This window comes from Salvelinus alpinus, chromosome 2 (genome assembly GCF_045679555.1).
Source record: "Salvelinus alpinus chromosome 2, SLU_Salpinus.1, whole genome shotgun sequence".
In the NCBI taxonomy this organism is placed as follows: Eukaryota; Metazoa; Chordata; class Actinopteri; order Salmoniformes; family Salmonidae; genus Salvelinus; species Salvelinus alpinus.
Window position 1 is genome coordinate 83228617 of NC_092087.1, and position 16510 is coordinate 83245126.

General features: G+C 38.4%; 1 protein-coding gene across 2 annotated transcripts in view; it reads right to left on the minus strand.

Moving 5' to 3' along the window:
- Positions 1–16510, minus strand: part of LOC139567965 (voltage-dependent T-type calcium channel subunit alpha-1I) — a 171715-nt gene that overhangs the window by 57311 nt on the left and 97894 nt on the right. The window lies entirely within an intron of this gene.

Consider the following 16510-nt stretch of genomic DNA (forward strand, 5'->3'; position numbering starts at 1 on the left):
TGATGAGGGAGAGATGGGAGGGGGGAGAGAAGGAGGAGAGGGAGGGGAAGAGGAGTGGGAAGGATGAAAGGAAGAGGAGAGAGACGGAGGAGAGGGAGGGGAAGAGGAGTAGGAAGGATGAAAGGAAGAGGAGAGAGAGGAGGAGAGGGAGGGGAAGAGGAGTAGGAAGGATGAAAGGAAGAGGAGAGAGAGGAGGAGAGGAAGGGGAAGAGGAGTAGGAAGGATGAAAGGAAGAGGAGAGAGAGGAGGAGAGGGAGGGGAAGAGGAGTAGGAAGGATGAAAGGAAGAGGAGAGAGACAGAGGAAGAGGAGAGAGACGGAGGAGAGGGAGGGGAAGAGGAGTAGGAAGGATGAAAGGAAGAGGAGAGAGATGGAGGAGAGGGAGGGGAAGAGGAGTAGGAAGGATGAAAGGAAGAGGAGAGAGACGGAGGAGAGGGAGGGGAAGAGGAGTAGGAAGGATGAAAGGAAGAGGAGAGAGAGGAGGAGAGGGAGGGGAAGAGGAGTAGGAAGGATGAAAGGAAGAGGAGAGAGAGGAGGAGAGGGAGGGGAAGAGGAGTAGGAAGGATGAAAGGAAGAGGAGAGAGACGGAGGAGAGGGAGGGGAAGAGGAGTAGGAAGGATGAAAGGAAGAGGAGAGAGAGGAGGAGAGGGAGGGGAAGAGGAGTAGGAAGGATGAAAGGAAGAGGAGAGAGAGGAGGAGAGGGAGGGGAAGAGGAGTAGGAAGGATGAAAGGAAGAGGAGAGAGAGGAGGAGAGGGAGGGGAAGAGGAGTAGGAAGGATGAAAGGAAGAGGAGAGAGACGGAGGAGAGGGAGGGGAAGAGGAGTAGGAAGGATGAAAGGAAGAGGAGAGAGACAGAGGAGAGGGAGGGGAAGAGGAGTAGGAAGGATGAAAGGAAGAGGAGAGAGAGGAGGAGAGGGAGGGGAAGAGGAGTAGGAAGGATGAAAGGAAGAGGAGAGAGAGGAGGAGAGGGAGGGGAAGAGGAGTAGGAAGGATGAAAGGAAGAGGAGAGAGACGGAGGAGAAGGAACAAATACATGAAAGAGAGAGTGGAGGCGGAAAAGGGGGGAGAGGTGGAGGGAGAGGATGATGTTGTTAAAGACGTTTTAGGGAAGATGTTCACATGCCCCGTCATTTTGCACTTGCTGAGTACTTTCACGGAAACAACTTTTTTTCTTCTTCGTCTTCCCAGAAAGGGAGGGTGGTTGTGTGGTTGAAAGTGGAAATATATGTCAGATTCCCACGGCTTTCACTAGAGACATAGACAAGAGAGGGAGGGAGGGAGAGAGAGAGGGAAGAGAGAGAGAGAAAGATAGAGGGAAAAAGGGAGAGAGAGAGGGAAGAGAGGGAGAGAGAGATGGAGAGAGAGAGGGAAGAGAGGGAGAGAGAGATGGAGAGGGAAGAGAGGGAAGAGAGGGAGAGAGAGAGAGAGGGAAGAGAGGGAAGAGAGGGAGAGAGAGAGAGGGAAGAGAGGGAAGAGAGGGAGAGAGAGAGAGAGGGAAGAGAGGGAGAGAGAGAGAGAGGGAAGAGAGGGAGAGAGAGAGAGAGAGGGAAGAGAGGGAGAGAGAGAGAGAGGGAAGAGAGGGAAGAGAGAGGAGAGAGAGAGGGAAGAGAGGGAGAGAGAGAGGGAAGAGAGGGAGAGAGAGAGGGAAGAGAGGGAGAGAGAGAGGGAAGAGAGGGAGAGAGAGAGAGAGAGAGAGGGAAGAGAGTGAGAGAGAGAGGGAAGAGAGTGAGAGAGAAAGGGAAGAGAGGGAGAGAGAGGGAAGAGAGAGAGAGAGAGGGAAGAGAGGGAGAGATAGAAGGAAGAAAGGGAAGAGAGAAGGAGAGGGAGAGAGCATAGGGAGGTAGAGTATTGACAAGTTCAACAAGAGGCATAAGTATTGAGAAAGCTGTAGAGAGTGATGGAAAGAGACAGAGAGGGAGAGGAAGGGTAAAAGGTTATTTGTCCAGTGAGGTGGCACACACACACACACACACACACACACACACACACACACACACACACACACACACACACACACACACACACACACACACACACACACACACACACACACACACACACACACACACACACACACACACACACACACACACACACACACACACACACACTTCTCTGACACTTTTGACACCAAACATGACTGAGTGACAGCCCTGGGGGGCGGAGAAATGGCAACAAACACTGGGCGTCATGCCAACTGTTACCACGGTGACCTGAGCAGGTAGAGTTCTATAGCCTGAGGGAGACGGAATGAAAACAGTGTTCAACTCCTACGCCAGGGAGGACTGGAAGCTCAATGATGACAAATGGAAGGATTGATCTGTAGGCCTACAGAAACAGCAAGACAACACATGCAGACACACTGATGACAGAGCAACTCTACAGAACAGAAGACAGTCAGGCTGGTAACACATTCTCACTCTGTCAGACACAGGAATCAATATGCTGGAATGTTTTACTCAATCATTTTGTTCTATAACGGAATCTGTGCATTCTGCTGGTCTTCATGGGGATTTCATATGACAGTGTTTTACATCAATAATTCAATAATCAGACCTGGGGTTATACAGCACTATGTCTAGATATGATAATGACCTGGAGTTATACAGCACTATGTCTAGATATGATAAAGACCTGGAGTTATACAGCACTATGTCTAGACATGATAAAGACCTGGAGTTATACAGCACTATGTCTAGATATGATAAAGACCTGGAGTTATACAGCACTATGTCTAGATATGATAAAGACCTGGAGTTATACAGCACTATGTCTAGATATGATAAAGACCTGGAGTTATACAGCACTATGTCTAGATATGATAAAGACCTGGAGTTATACAGCACTATGTCTAGATATGATAAAGACCTGGAGTTATACAGCACTATGTCTAGATATGATAAAGACCTGGAGTTATACAGCACTATGTCTAGATATGATAAAGACCTGGAGTTATACAGCACTATGTCTAGATATGATAAAGACCTGGAGTTATATAGCACTATGTCTAGATATGATAAAGACATGGAGTTAAACAGCACTATGTCTAGATATGATAAAGACCTGGAGTTATACAGCACTATGTCTAGATATGATAAAGACCTGGAGTTAAACAGCACTATGTCTAGATATGATAAAGACCTGGAGTTATACAGCACTATGTCTAGATATGATAAAGACCTGGAGTTATACAGCACTATGTCTAGATATGATAAAGACCTGGAGTTATACAGCACTATGTCTAGATATGATAAAGACCTGGAGTTATACAGCACTATGTCTAGATATGATAAAGACCTGGAGTTATACAGCACTATGTCTAGATATGATAAAGACCTGGAGTTATACAGCACTATGTCTAGATATGATAAAGACCTGGAGTTATACAGCACTATGTCTAGATATGATAAAGACCTGGAGTTATACAGCACTATGTCTAGATATGATAAAGACCTGGAGTTATACAGCACTATGTCTAGATATGATAAAGACCTGGAGTTATATAGCACTATGTCTAGATATGATAAAGACATGGAGTTATACAGCACTATGTCTAGATATGATAAAGACCTGGAGTTATATAGCACTATGTCTAGATATGATAAAGACCTGGAGTTATACAGCACTATGTCTAGATATGATAAAGACCTGGAGTTATACAGCACTATGTCTAGATATGATAAAGACCTGGAGTTATACAGCACTATGTCTAGATATGATAAAGACCTGGAGTTATACATCACTATGTCTAGATATGATAAAGATATGGAGTTATACAGCACTATGTCTAGATATGATAAAGACCTGGAGTTATACATCACTATGTCTAGACATGATAAAGATCTGGAGTTATACAGCACTATGTCTAGATATGATAATGACCTGGAGTTATACAGCACTATGTCTAGATATGATAAAGATCTGGAGTTATACAGCACTATGTCTAGATATGATAAAGACCTGGAGTTATACAGCAATATGTCTAGATATGATAATGACCTGGAGTTATACAGCACTATGTCTAGATATGATAAATACCTGGAGTTATACAGCACTATGTCTATATATGATAAAGACATGGAGTTATACAGCACTATGTCTAGATATGATAAAGACCTGGAGTTATACAGCACTATGTCTAGATATGATAAAGACCTGGAGTTATACAGCACTATGTCTAGATATGATAAAGACATGGAGTTATACAGCACTATGTCTAGATATGATAAAGACATGGAGTTATATAGCACTATGTCTAGACATGATAAAGACCTGGAGTTATAAAGCACTATGTCTAGACATGATAAAGACCTGGAGTTATACAGCACTATGTCTAGATATGATAAAGACCTGGAGTTATACAGCACTATGTCTAGATATGATAAAGACCTGGAGTTATACAGCACTATGTCTAGATATGATAAAGACCTGGTGTTATATAGCACTATGTGTAGATATGATAAAGACCTGGAGTTATACAGCACTATGTCTAGTTATGATAAAGACCTGGAGTTATACAGCACTATGTCTAGATATGATAAAAGACCTTGAGTTATATAGCACTATGTCTAGATATGATAAAGACCTGGAGTTATATAGCACTATGTCTAGATATGATAACGACCTGGAGTTATACAGCACTATGTCTAGATATGATAACAGACCTGGAGTTATACAGCACTATGTCTAGACATGATAAAAGACCTTGAGTTATATAGCACTATGTCTAGATATGATAAAGACCTGGAGTTATACAGCACTATGTCTAGATATGATAAAGACCTGGAGTTATACAGCACTATGTCTAGATATGATAAAGACCTGGTGTTATATAGCACTATGTGTAGATATGATAAAGACCTGGAGTTATACAGCACTATGTCTAGATATGATAAAGACCTGGTGTTATATAGCACTATGTGTAGATATGATAAAGACCTGGAGTTATACAGCACTATGTGTAGATATGATAATGACCTGGAGTTATACAGCACTATGTCTAGATATGATAAAGACCTGGAGTTATACAGCACTATGTCTAGACATGATAAAAGACCTGGAGTTATATAGCATTATGTCTAGATATGATAAAGACCTGGAGTTATACAGCACTATGTCTAGATATGATAAAGACCTGGAGTTATATAGCACTATGTCTAGATATGATAATGACCTGGAGTTATACAGCACTATGTCTAGATATGATAAAGACCTGGAGTTATACAGCACTATGTCTAGATATGATAAAGACCTGGAGTTATACAGCACTATGTCTAGATATGATAAAGACATGGAGTTATACAGCACTATGTCTAGATATGATAAAGACCTGGAGTTATACAGCACTATGTCTAGATATGATAAAGACCTGGAGTTATACAGCACTATGTCTAGATATGATAAAGACCTGGAGTTATACAGCACTATGTCTAGATATGATAACAGATCTGGAGTTATACAGCACTATGTCTAGACATGATAAAGACCTGGAGTTATACAGCACTATGTCTAGACATGATAAAGACCTGGAGTTATACAGCACTATGTCTAGACATGATAAAGACCTGGAGTTATACAGCACTATGTCTAGATATGATAAAGATCTGGAGTTATACAGCACTATGACTAGATATGATAAAGACCTGGAGTTATACAGCACTATGTCTAGATATGATAACAGATCTGGAGTTATACAGCACTATGTCTAGATATGATAAAGATCTGGAGTTATACAGCACTATGTCTAGATATGATAAAGACCTGGAGTTATACAGCACTATGTCTAGATATGATAACAGATCTGGAGTTATACAGCACTATGTCTAGATATGATAACAGACCTGGAGTTATACAGCACTATGTCTAGATATGATAAAGACCTGGAGTTATACAGCACTATGTCTAGATATGATAAAGACCTGGAGTTATACAGCACTATGTCTAGATATGATAACAGATCTGGAGTTATACAGCACTATGTCTAGATATGATAAAGACCTGGAGTTATACAGCACTATGTCTAGACATGATAAAGACCTGGAGTTATACAGCACTATGTCTAGATATGATAACAGATCTGGAGTTATACAGCACTATGTCCAGATATGATAAAGACCTGGAGTTATACAGCACTATGTCTAGATATGATAATGACCTGGAGTTATACAGCACTATGTCTAGATATGATAAAGACCTGGAGTTATACAGCACTATGTCTAGATATGATAAAGACCTGGAGTTATACAGCACTATGTCTAGATATGATAAAGACCTGGAGTTATACAGCACTATGTCTAGATATGATAAAGACCTGGAGTTATACAGCACTATGTCTAGATATGATAAAGACCTGGAGTTATACAGCACTATGTCTAGATATGATAAAGACCTGGAGTTATACAGCACTATGTCTAGATATGATAAAGACCTGGAGTTATACAGCACTATGTCTAGATATGATAACAGACCTGGAGTTATACAGCACTATGTCTAGATATGATAAAGACCTGGAGTTATACAGCACTATGTCTAGATATGATAAAGACCTGGAGTTATACAGCACTATGTCTAGATATGATAAAGACCTGGAGTTATACAGCACTATGTCTAGATATGATAAAGATCTGGAGTTATACAGCACTATGTCTAGATATGATAAAGACCTGGAGTTATACAGCACTATGTCTAGATATGATAAAGACCTGGAGTTATACAGCACTATGTCTAGATATGATAAAGACCTGGAGTTATACAGCACTATGTCTAGATATGATAAAGACCTGGAGTTATACAGCACTATGTCTAGATATGATAAAGACCTGGAGTTATACAGCACTATGTCTAGATATGATAAAGACCTGGAGTTATACAGCACTATGTCTAGATATGATAAAGACCTGGAGTTATACAGCACTATGTCTAGATATGATAATGACCTGGAGTTATACAGCACTATGTCTAGATATGATAACAGACCTGGAGTTATACAGCACTATGTCTAGACATGATAAAGACCTGGAGTTATACAGCACTATGTCTAGATATGATAAAGACCTGGAGTTATATAGCACTATGTCTAGATATGATAAAGACCTGGAGTTATACAGCACTATGTCTAGATATGATAAAGACCTGGAGTTATACAGCACTATGTCTAGATATGATAAAGACCTGGAGTTATATAGCACTATGTCTAGATATGATAAAGACCTGGAGTTATACAGCACTATGTCTAGATATGATAAAGACCTGGAGTTATACAGCACTATGTCTAGACATGATAACAGACCTGGAGTTATACAGCACTATGTCTAGATATGATAAAGACCTGGAGTTATACAGCACTATGTCTAGATATGATAAAGACCTGGAGTTATACAGCACTATGTCTAGATATGATAAAGACCTGGAGTTATACAGCACTATGTCTAGATATGATAAAGACCTGGAGTTATACAGCACTATGTCTAGATATGATAAAGACCTGGAGTTATACAGCACTATGTCTAGATATGATAAAGACCTGGAGTTATACAGCACTATGTCTAGATATGATAAAGACCTGGAGTTATACAGCACTATGTCTAGATATGATAAAGACCTGGAGTTATACAGCACTATGTCTAGATATGATAAAGACCTGGAGTTATACAGCACTATGTCTAGATATGATAAAGACCTGGAGTTATACAGCACTATGTCTAGATATGATAAAGACCTGGAGTTATATAGCACTATGTCTAGACATGATAAAGACCTGGAGTTATACAGCACTATGTCTAGATATGATAAAGACCTGGAGTTATACAGCACTATGTCTAGATATGATAAAGACCTGGAGTTATACAGCACTATGTCTAGATATGATAAAGACCTGGCGTTATACAGCACTATGTCTAGATATGATAAAGACCTGGAGTTATACAGCACTATGTCTAGATATGATAAAGACCTGGAGTTATACAGCACTATGTCTAGATATGATAACAGACCTGGAGTTATACAGCACTATGTCTAGATATGATAACAGACCTGGAGTTATACAGCACTATGTCTAGACATGATAAAGACCTGGAGTTATACAGCACTATGTCTAGACATGATAAAGACCTGGAGTTATACAGCACTATGTCTAGACATGATAAAGACCTGGAGTTATACAGCACTATGTCTAGATATGATAAAGATCTGGAGTTATACAGCACTATGACTAGATATGATAAAGACCTGGAGTTATACAGCACTATGTCTAGATATGATAACAGATCTGGAGTTATACAGCACTATGTCTAGATATGATAAAGATCTGGAGTTATACAGCACTATGTCTAGATATGATAAAGACCTGGAGTTATACAGCACTATGTCTAGATATGATAACAGATCTGGAGTTATACAGCACTATGTCTAGATATGATAACAGACCTGGAGTTATACAGCACTATGTCTAGATATGATAAAGACCTGGAGTTATACAGCACTATGTCTAGATATGATAAAGACCTGGAGTTATACAGCACTATGTCTAGATATGATAACAGATCTGGAGTTATACAGCACTATGTCTAGATATGATAAAGACCTGGAGTTATACAGCACTATGTCTAGACATGATAAAGACCTGGAGTTATACAGCACTATGTCTAGATATGATAACAGATCTGGAGTTATACAGCACTATGTCCAGATATGATAAAGACCTGGAGTTATACAGCACTATGTCTAGATATGATAATGACCTGGAGTTATACAGCACTATGTCTAGATATGATAAAGACCTGGAGTTATACAGCACTATGTCTAGATATGATAAAGACCTGGAGTTATACAGCACTATGTCTAGATATGATAAAGACCTGGAGTTATACAGCACTATGTCTAGATATGATAAAGACCTGGAGTTATACATCACTATGTCTAGATATGATAAAGATATGGAGTTATACAGCACTATGTCTAGATATGATAAAGACCTGGAGTTATACATCACTATGTCTAGACATGATAAAGATCTGGAGTTATACAGCACTATGTCTAGATATGATAATGACCTGGAGTTATACAGCACTATGTCTAGATATGATAAAGATCTGGAGTTATACAGCACTATGTCTAGATATGATAAAGACCTGGAGTTATACAGCACTATGTCTAGATATGATAATGACCTGGAGTTATACAGCACTATGTCTAGATATGATAAATACCTGGAGTTATACAGCACTATGTCTATATATGATAAAGACATGGAGTTATACAGCACTATGTCTAGATATGATAAAGACCTGGAGTTATACAGCACTATGTCTAGATATGATAAAGACCTGGAGTTATACAGCACTATGTCTAGATATGATAAAGACATGGAGTTATACAGCACTATGTCTAGATATGATAAAGACATGGAGTTATATAGCACTATGTCTAGACATGATAAAGACCTGGAGTTATAAAGCACTATGTCTAGACATGATAAAGACCTGGAGTTATACAGCACTATGTCTAGATATGATAAAGACCTGGAGTTATACAGCACTATGTCTAGATATGATAAAGACCTGGAGTTATACAGCACTATGTCTAGATATGATAAAGACCTGGTGTTATATAGCACTATGTGTAGATATGATAAAGACCTGGAGTTATACAGCACTATGTCTAGTTATGATAAAGACCTGGAGTTATACAGCACTATGTCTAGATATGATAAAAGACCTTGAGTTATATAGCACTATGTCTAGATATGATAAAGACCTGGAGTTATATAGCACTATGTCTAGATATGATAACGACCTGGAGTTATACAGCACTATGTCTAGATATGATAACAGACCTGGAGTTATACAGCACTATGTCTAGACATGATAAAAGACCTTGAGTTATATAGCACTATGTCTAGATATGATAAAGACCTGGAGTTATACAGCACTATGTCTAGATATGATAAAGACCTGGAGTTATACAGCACTATGTCTAGATATGATAAAGACCTGGTGTTATATAGCACTATGTGTAGATATGATAAAGACCTGGAGTTATACAGCACTATGTCTAGATATGATAAAGACCTGGTGTTATATAGCACTATGTGTAGATATGATAAAGACCTGGAGTTATACAGCACTATGTGTAGATATGATAATGACCTGGAGTTATACAGCACTATGTCTAGATATGATAAAGACCTGGAGTTATACAGCACTATGTCTAGACATGATAAAAGACCTGGAGTTATATAGCATTATGTCTAGATATGATAAAGACCTGGAGTTATACAGCACTATGTCTAGATATGATAAAGACCTGGAGTTATATAGCACTATGTCTAGATATGATAATGACCTGGAGTTATACAGCACTATGTCTAGATATGATAAAGACCTGGAGTTATACAGCACTATGTCTAGATATGATAAAGACCTGGAGTTATACAGCACTATGTCTAGATATGATAAAGACATGGAGTTATACAGCACTATGTCTAGATATGATAAAGACCTGGAGTTATACAGCACTATGTCTAGATATGATAAAGACCTGGAGTTATACAGCACTATGTCTAGATATGATAAAGACCTGGAGTTATACAGCACTATGTCTAGATATGATAACAGATCTGGAGTTATACAGCACTATGTCTAGACATGATAAAGACCTGGAGTTATACAGCACTATGTCTAGACATGATAAAGACCTGGAGTTATACAGCACTATGTCTAGACATGATAAAGACCTGGAGTTATACAGCACTATGTCTAGATATGATAAAGATCTGGAGTTATACAGCACTATGACTAGATATGATAAAGACCTGGAGTTATACAGCACTATGTCTAGATATGATAACAGATCTGGAGTTATACAGCACTATGTCTAGATATGATAAAGATCTGGAGTTATACAGCACTATGTCTAGATATGATAAAGACCTGGAGTTATACAGCACTATGTCTAGATATGATAACAGATCTGGAGTTATACAGCACTATGTCTAGATATGATAACAGACCTGGAGTTATACAGCACTATGTCTAGATATGATAAAGACCTGGAGTTATACAGCACTATGTCTAGATATGATAAAGACCTGGAGTTATACAGCACTATGTCTAGATATGATAACAGATCTGGAGTTATACAGCACTATGTCTAGATATGATAAAGACCTGGAGTTATACAGCACTATGTCTAGACATGATAAAGACCTGGAGTTATACAGCACTATGTCTAGATATGATAACAGATCTGGAGTTATACAGCACTATGTCCAGATATGATAAAGACCTGGAGTTATACAGCACTATGTCTAGATATGATAATGACCTGGAGTTATACAGCACTATGTCTAGATATGATAAAGACCTGGAGTTATACAGCACTATGTCTAGATATGATAAAGACCTGGAGTTATACAGCACTATGTCTAGATATGATAAAGACCTGGAGTTATACAGCACTATGTCTAGATATGATAAAGACCTGGAGTTATACAGCACTATGTCTAGATATGATAAAGACCTGGAGTTATACAGCACTATGTCTAGATATGATAAAGACCTGGAGTTATACAGCACTATGTCTAGATATGATAAAGACCTGGAGTTATACAGCACTATGTCTAGATATGATAACAGACCTGGAGTTATACAGCACTATGTCTAGATATGATAAAGACCTGGAGTTATACAGCACTATGTCTAGATATGATAAAGACCTGGAGTTATACAGCACTATGTCTAGATATGATAAAGACCTGGAGTTATACAGCACTATGTCTAGATATGATAAAGATCTGGAGTTATACAGCACTATGTCTAGATATGATAAAGACCTGGAGTTATACAGCACTATGTCTAGATATGATAAAGACCTGGAGTTATACAGCACTATGTCTAGATATGATAAAGACCTGGAGTTATACAGCACTATGTCTAGATATGATAAAGACCTGGAGTTATACAGCACTATGTCTAGATATGATAAAGACCTGGAGTTATACAGCACAATGTCTAGATATGATAAAGACCTGGAGTTATACAGCACTATGTCTAGATATGATAAAGACCTGGAGTTATACAGCACTATGTCTAGATATGATAATGACCTGGAGTTATACAGCACTATGTCTAGATATGATAACAGACCTGGAGTTATACAGCACTATGTCTAGACATGATAAAGACCTGGAGTTATACAGCACTATGTCTAGATATGATAAAGACCTGGAGTTATATAGCACTATGTCTAGATATGATAAAGACCTGGAGTTATACAGCACTATGTCTAGATATGATAAAGACCTGGAGTTATACAGCACTATGTCTAGATATGATAAAGACCTGGAGTTATATAGCACTATGTCTAGATATGATAAAGACCTGGAGTTATACAGCACTATGTCTAGATATGATAAAGACCTGGAGTTATACAGCACTATGTCTAGACATGATAACAGACCTGGAGTTATACAGCACTATGTCTAGATATGATAAAGACCTGGAGTTATACAGCACTATGTCTAGATATGATAAAGACCTGGAGTTATACAGCACTATGTCTAGATATGATAAAGACCTGGAGTTATACAGCACTATGTCTAGATATGATAAAGACCTGGAGTTATACAGCACTATGTCTAGATATGATAAAGACCTGGAGTTATACAGCACTATGTCTAGATATGATAAAGACCTGGAGTTATACAGCACTATGTCTAGATATGATAAAGACCTGGAGTTATACAGCACTATGTCTAGATATGATAAAGACCTGGAGTTATACAGCACTATGTCTAGATATGATAAAGACCTGGAGTTATACAGCACTATGTCTAGATATGATAAAGACCTGGAGTTATACAGCACTATGTCTAGATATGATAAAGACCTGGAGTTATATAGCACTATGTCTAGACATGATAAAGACCTGGAGTTATACAGCACTATGTCTAGATATGATAAAGACCTGGAGTTATACAGCACTATGTCTAGATATGATAAAGACCTGGAGTTATACAGCACTATGTCTAGATATGATAAAGACCTGGCGTTATACAGCACTATGTCTAGATATGATAAAGACCTGGAGTTATACAGCACTATGTCTAGATATGATAAAGACCTGGAGTTATACAGCACTATGTCTAGATATGATAACAGACCTGGAGTTATACAGCACTATGTCTAGATATGATAACAGACCTGGAGTTATACAGCACTATGTCTAGACATGATAAAGACCTGGAGTTATACAGCACTATGTCTAGACATGATAAAGACCTGGAGTTATACAGCACTATGTCTAGACATGATAAAGACCTGGAGTTATACAGCACTATGTCTAGATATGATAAAGATCTGGAGTTATACAGCACTATGACTAGATATGATAAAGACCTGGAGTTATACAGCACTATGTCTAGATATGATAACAGATCTGGAGTTATACAGCACTATGTCTAGATATGATAAAGATCTGGAGTTATACAGCACTATGTCTAGATATGATAAAGACCTGGAGTTATACAGCACTATGTCTAGATATGATAACAGATCTGGAGTTATACAGCACTATGTCTAGATATGATAACAGACCTGGAGTTATACAGCACTATGTCTAGATATGATAAAGACCTGGAGTTATACAGCACTATGTCTAGATATGATAAAGACCTGGAGTTATACAGCACTATGTCTAGATATGATAACAGATCTGGAGTTATACAGCACTATGTCTAGATATGATAAAGACCTGGAGTTATACAGCACTATGTCTAGACATGATAAAGACCTGGAGTTATACAGCACTATGTCTAGATATGATAACAGATCTGGAGTTATACAGCACTATGTCCAGATATGATAAAGACCTGGAGTTATACAGCACTATGTCTAGATATGATAATGACCTGGAGTTATACAGCACTATGTCTAGATATGATAAAGACCTGGAGTTATACAGCACTATGTCTAGATATGATAAAGACCTGGAGTTATACAGCACTATGTCTAGATATGATAAAGACCTGGAGTTATACAGCACTATGTCTAGATATGATAAAGACCTGGAGTTATACAGCACTATGTCTAGATATGATAAAGACCTGGAGTTATACAGCACTATGTCTAGATATGATAAAGACCTGGAGTTATACAGCACTATGTCTAGATATGATAAAGACCTGGAGTTATACAGCACTATGTCTAGATATGATAACAGACCTGGAGTTATACAGCACTATGTCTAGATATGATAAAGACCTGGAGTTATACAGCACTATGTCTAGATATGATAAAGACCTGGAGTTATACAGCACTATGTCTAGATATGATAAAGACCTGGAGTTATACAGCACTATGTCTAGATATGATAAAGACCTGGAGTTATACAGCACTATGTCTAGATATGATAAAGACCTGGAGTTATACAGCACTATGTCTAGATATGATAAAGACCTGGAGTTATACAGCACTATGTCTAGATATGATAAAGACCTGGAGTTATACAGCACTATGTCTAGATATGATAAAGACCTGGAGTTATACAGCACTATGTCTAGATATGATAAAGACCTGGAGTTATACAGCACTATGTCTAGATATGATAAAGACCTGGAGTTATACAGCACTATGTCTAGATATGATAAAGACCTGGAGTTATACAGCACTATGTCTAGATATGATAATGACCTGGAGTTATACAGCACTATGTCTAGATATGATAACAGACCTGGAGTTATACAGCACTATGTCTAGACATGATAAAGACCTGGAGTTATACAGCACTATGTCTAGATATGATAAAGACCTGGAGTTATATAGCACTATGTCTAGATATGATAAAGACCTGGAGTTATACAGCACTATGTCTAGATATGATAAAGACCTGGAGTTATACAGCACTATGTCTAGATATGATAAAGACCTGGAGTTATATAGCACTATGTCTAGATATGATAAAGACCTGGAGTTATACAGCACTATGTCTAGATATGATAAAGACCTGGAGTTATACAGCACTATGTCTAGACATGATAACAGACCTGGAGTTATGCAGCACTATGTCTAGATATGATAAAGACCTGGAGTTATACAGCACTATGTCTAGATATGATAAAGACCTGGAGTTATACAGCACTATGTCTAGATATGATAAAGACCTGGAGTTATACAGCACTATGTCTAGATATGATAAAGACCTGGAGTTATACAGCACTATGTCTAGATATGATAAAGACCTGGAGTTATACAGCACTATGTCTAGATATGATAAAGACCTGGAGTTATACAGCACTATGTCTAGATATGATAAAGACCTGGAGTTATACAGCACTATGTCTAGATATGATAAAGACCTGGAGTTATACAGCACTATGTCTAGATATGATAAAGACCTGGAGTTATACAGCACTATGTCTAGATATGATAAAGACCTGGAGTTATACAGCACTATGTCTAGATATGATAAAGACCTGGAGTTATACAGCACTATGTCTAGATATGATAAAGACCTGGAGTTATATAGCACTATGTCTAGATATGATAAAGACCTGGAGTTATATAGCACTATGTCTAGATATGATAAAGACCTGGAGTTATACAGCACTATGTCTAGATATGATAAAGACCTGGAGTTATACAGCACTATGTCTAGATATGATAAAGACCTGGCGTTATACAGCACTATGTCTAGATATGATAAAGACCTGGAGTTATACAGCACTATGTCTAGATATGATAAAGACCTGGAGTTATACAGCACTATGTCTAGATATGATAACAGACCTGGAGTTATACAGCACTATGTCTAGATATGATAACAGACCTGGAGTTATACAGCACTATGTCTAGATATGATAACAGACCTGGAGTTATACAGCACTATGTCTAGACATGATAACAGACCTGGAGTTATACAGCACTATGTCTAGACATGATAAAGACCTGGAGTTATACAGCACTATGTCTAGATATGATAAAAGGATGCTAGTATAGATGGTGACAGTGACTTCACGCTAGTCTGTGTGCGTGTGTGTATGTGTGTGTATATGTGCGTCTGTGCGTGTGTATGTGTGTGTGTGAAGGTGTGTGACAAGATACAAGGAAAGGCAAATGATGGAGTGCATTTACGAGGGGAAACATTGTCTAATGAATACCGTTGTTTAATTAGTGTTCCTGAGACAGATATTAGGTTGACAAGATGACAGTCTCCATATGGAGAGAGAGGACATGAAGGGGTTTGTACAAGACATGGACGAGAGGAGTGAGTTAGAGTGGGACATCCCCGGGACTGGCTAGAGGCTATAGTTGGAGAGAGAGACATTATCTTTTAATTCTATCTAATTATCTCTCCATCGTTAATGATGGGGAATTGATTAAGTGAAATGGACTGAGGAATAGAAAGAGGGAGAAAGGAGAGAAGAAGATGAGGAGGAGAGGAGAGACAACATGACGACAGCATGTCGGTAGATCTTTTTCCACTACAGTCCTAGGAAAGGAGAGGAGAAGAGAGGA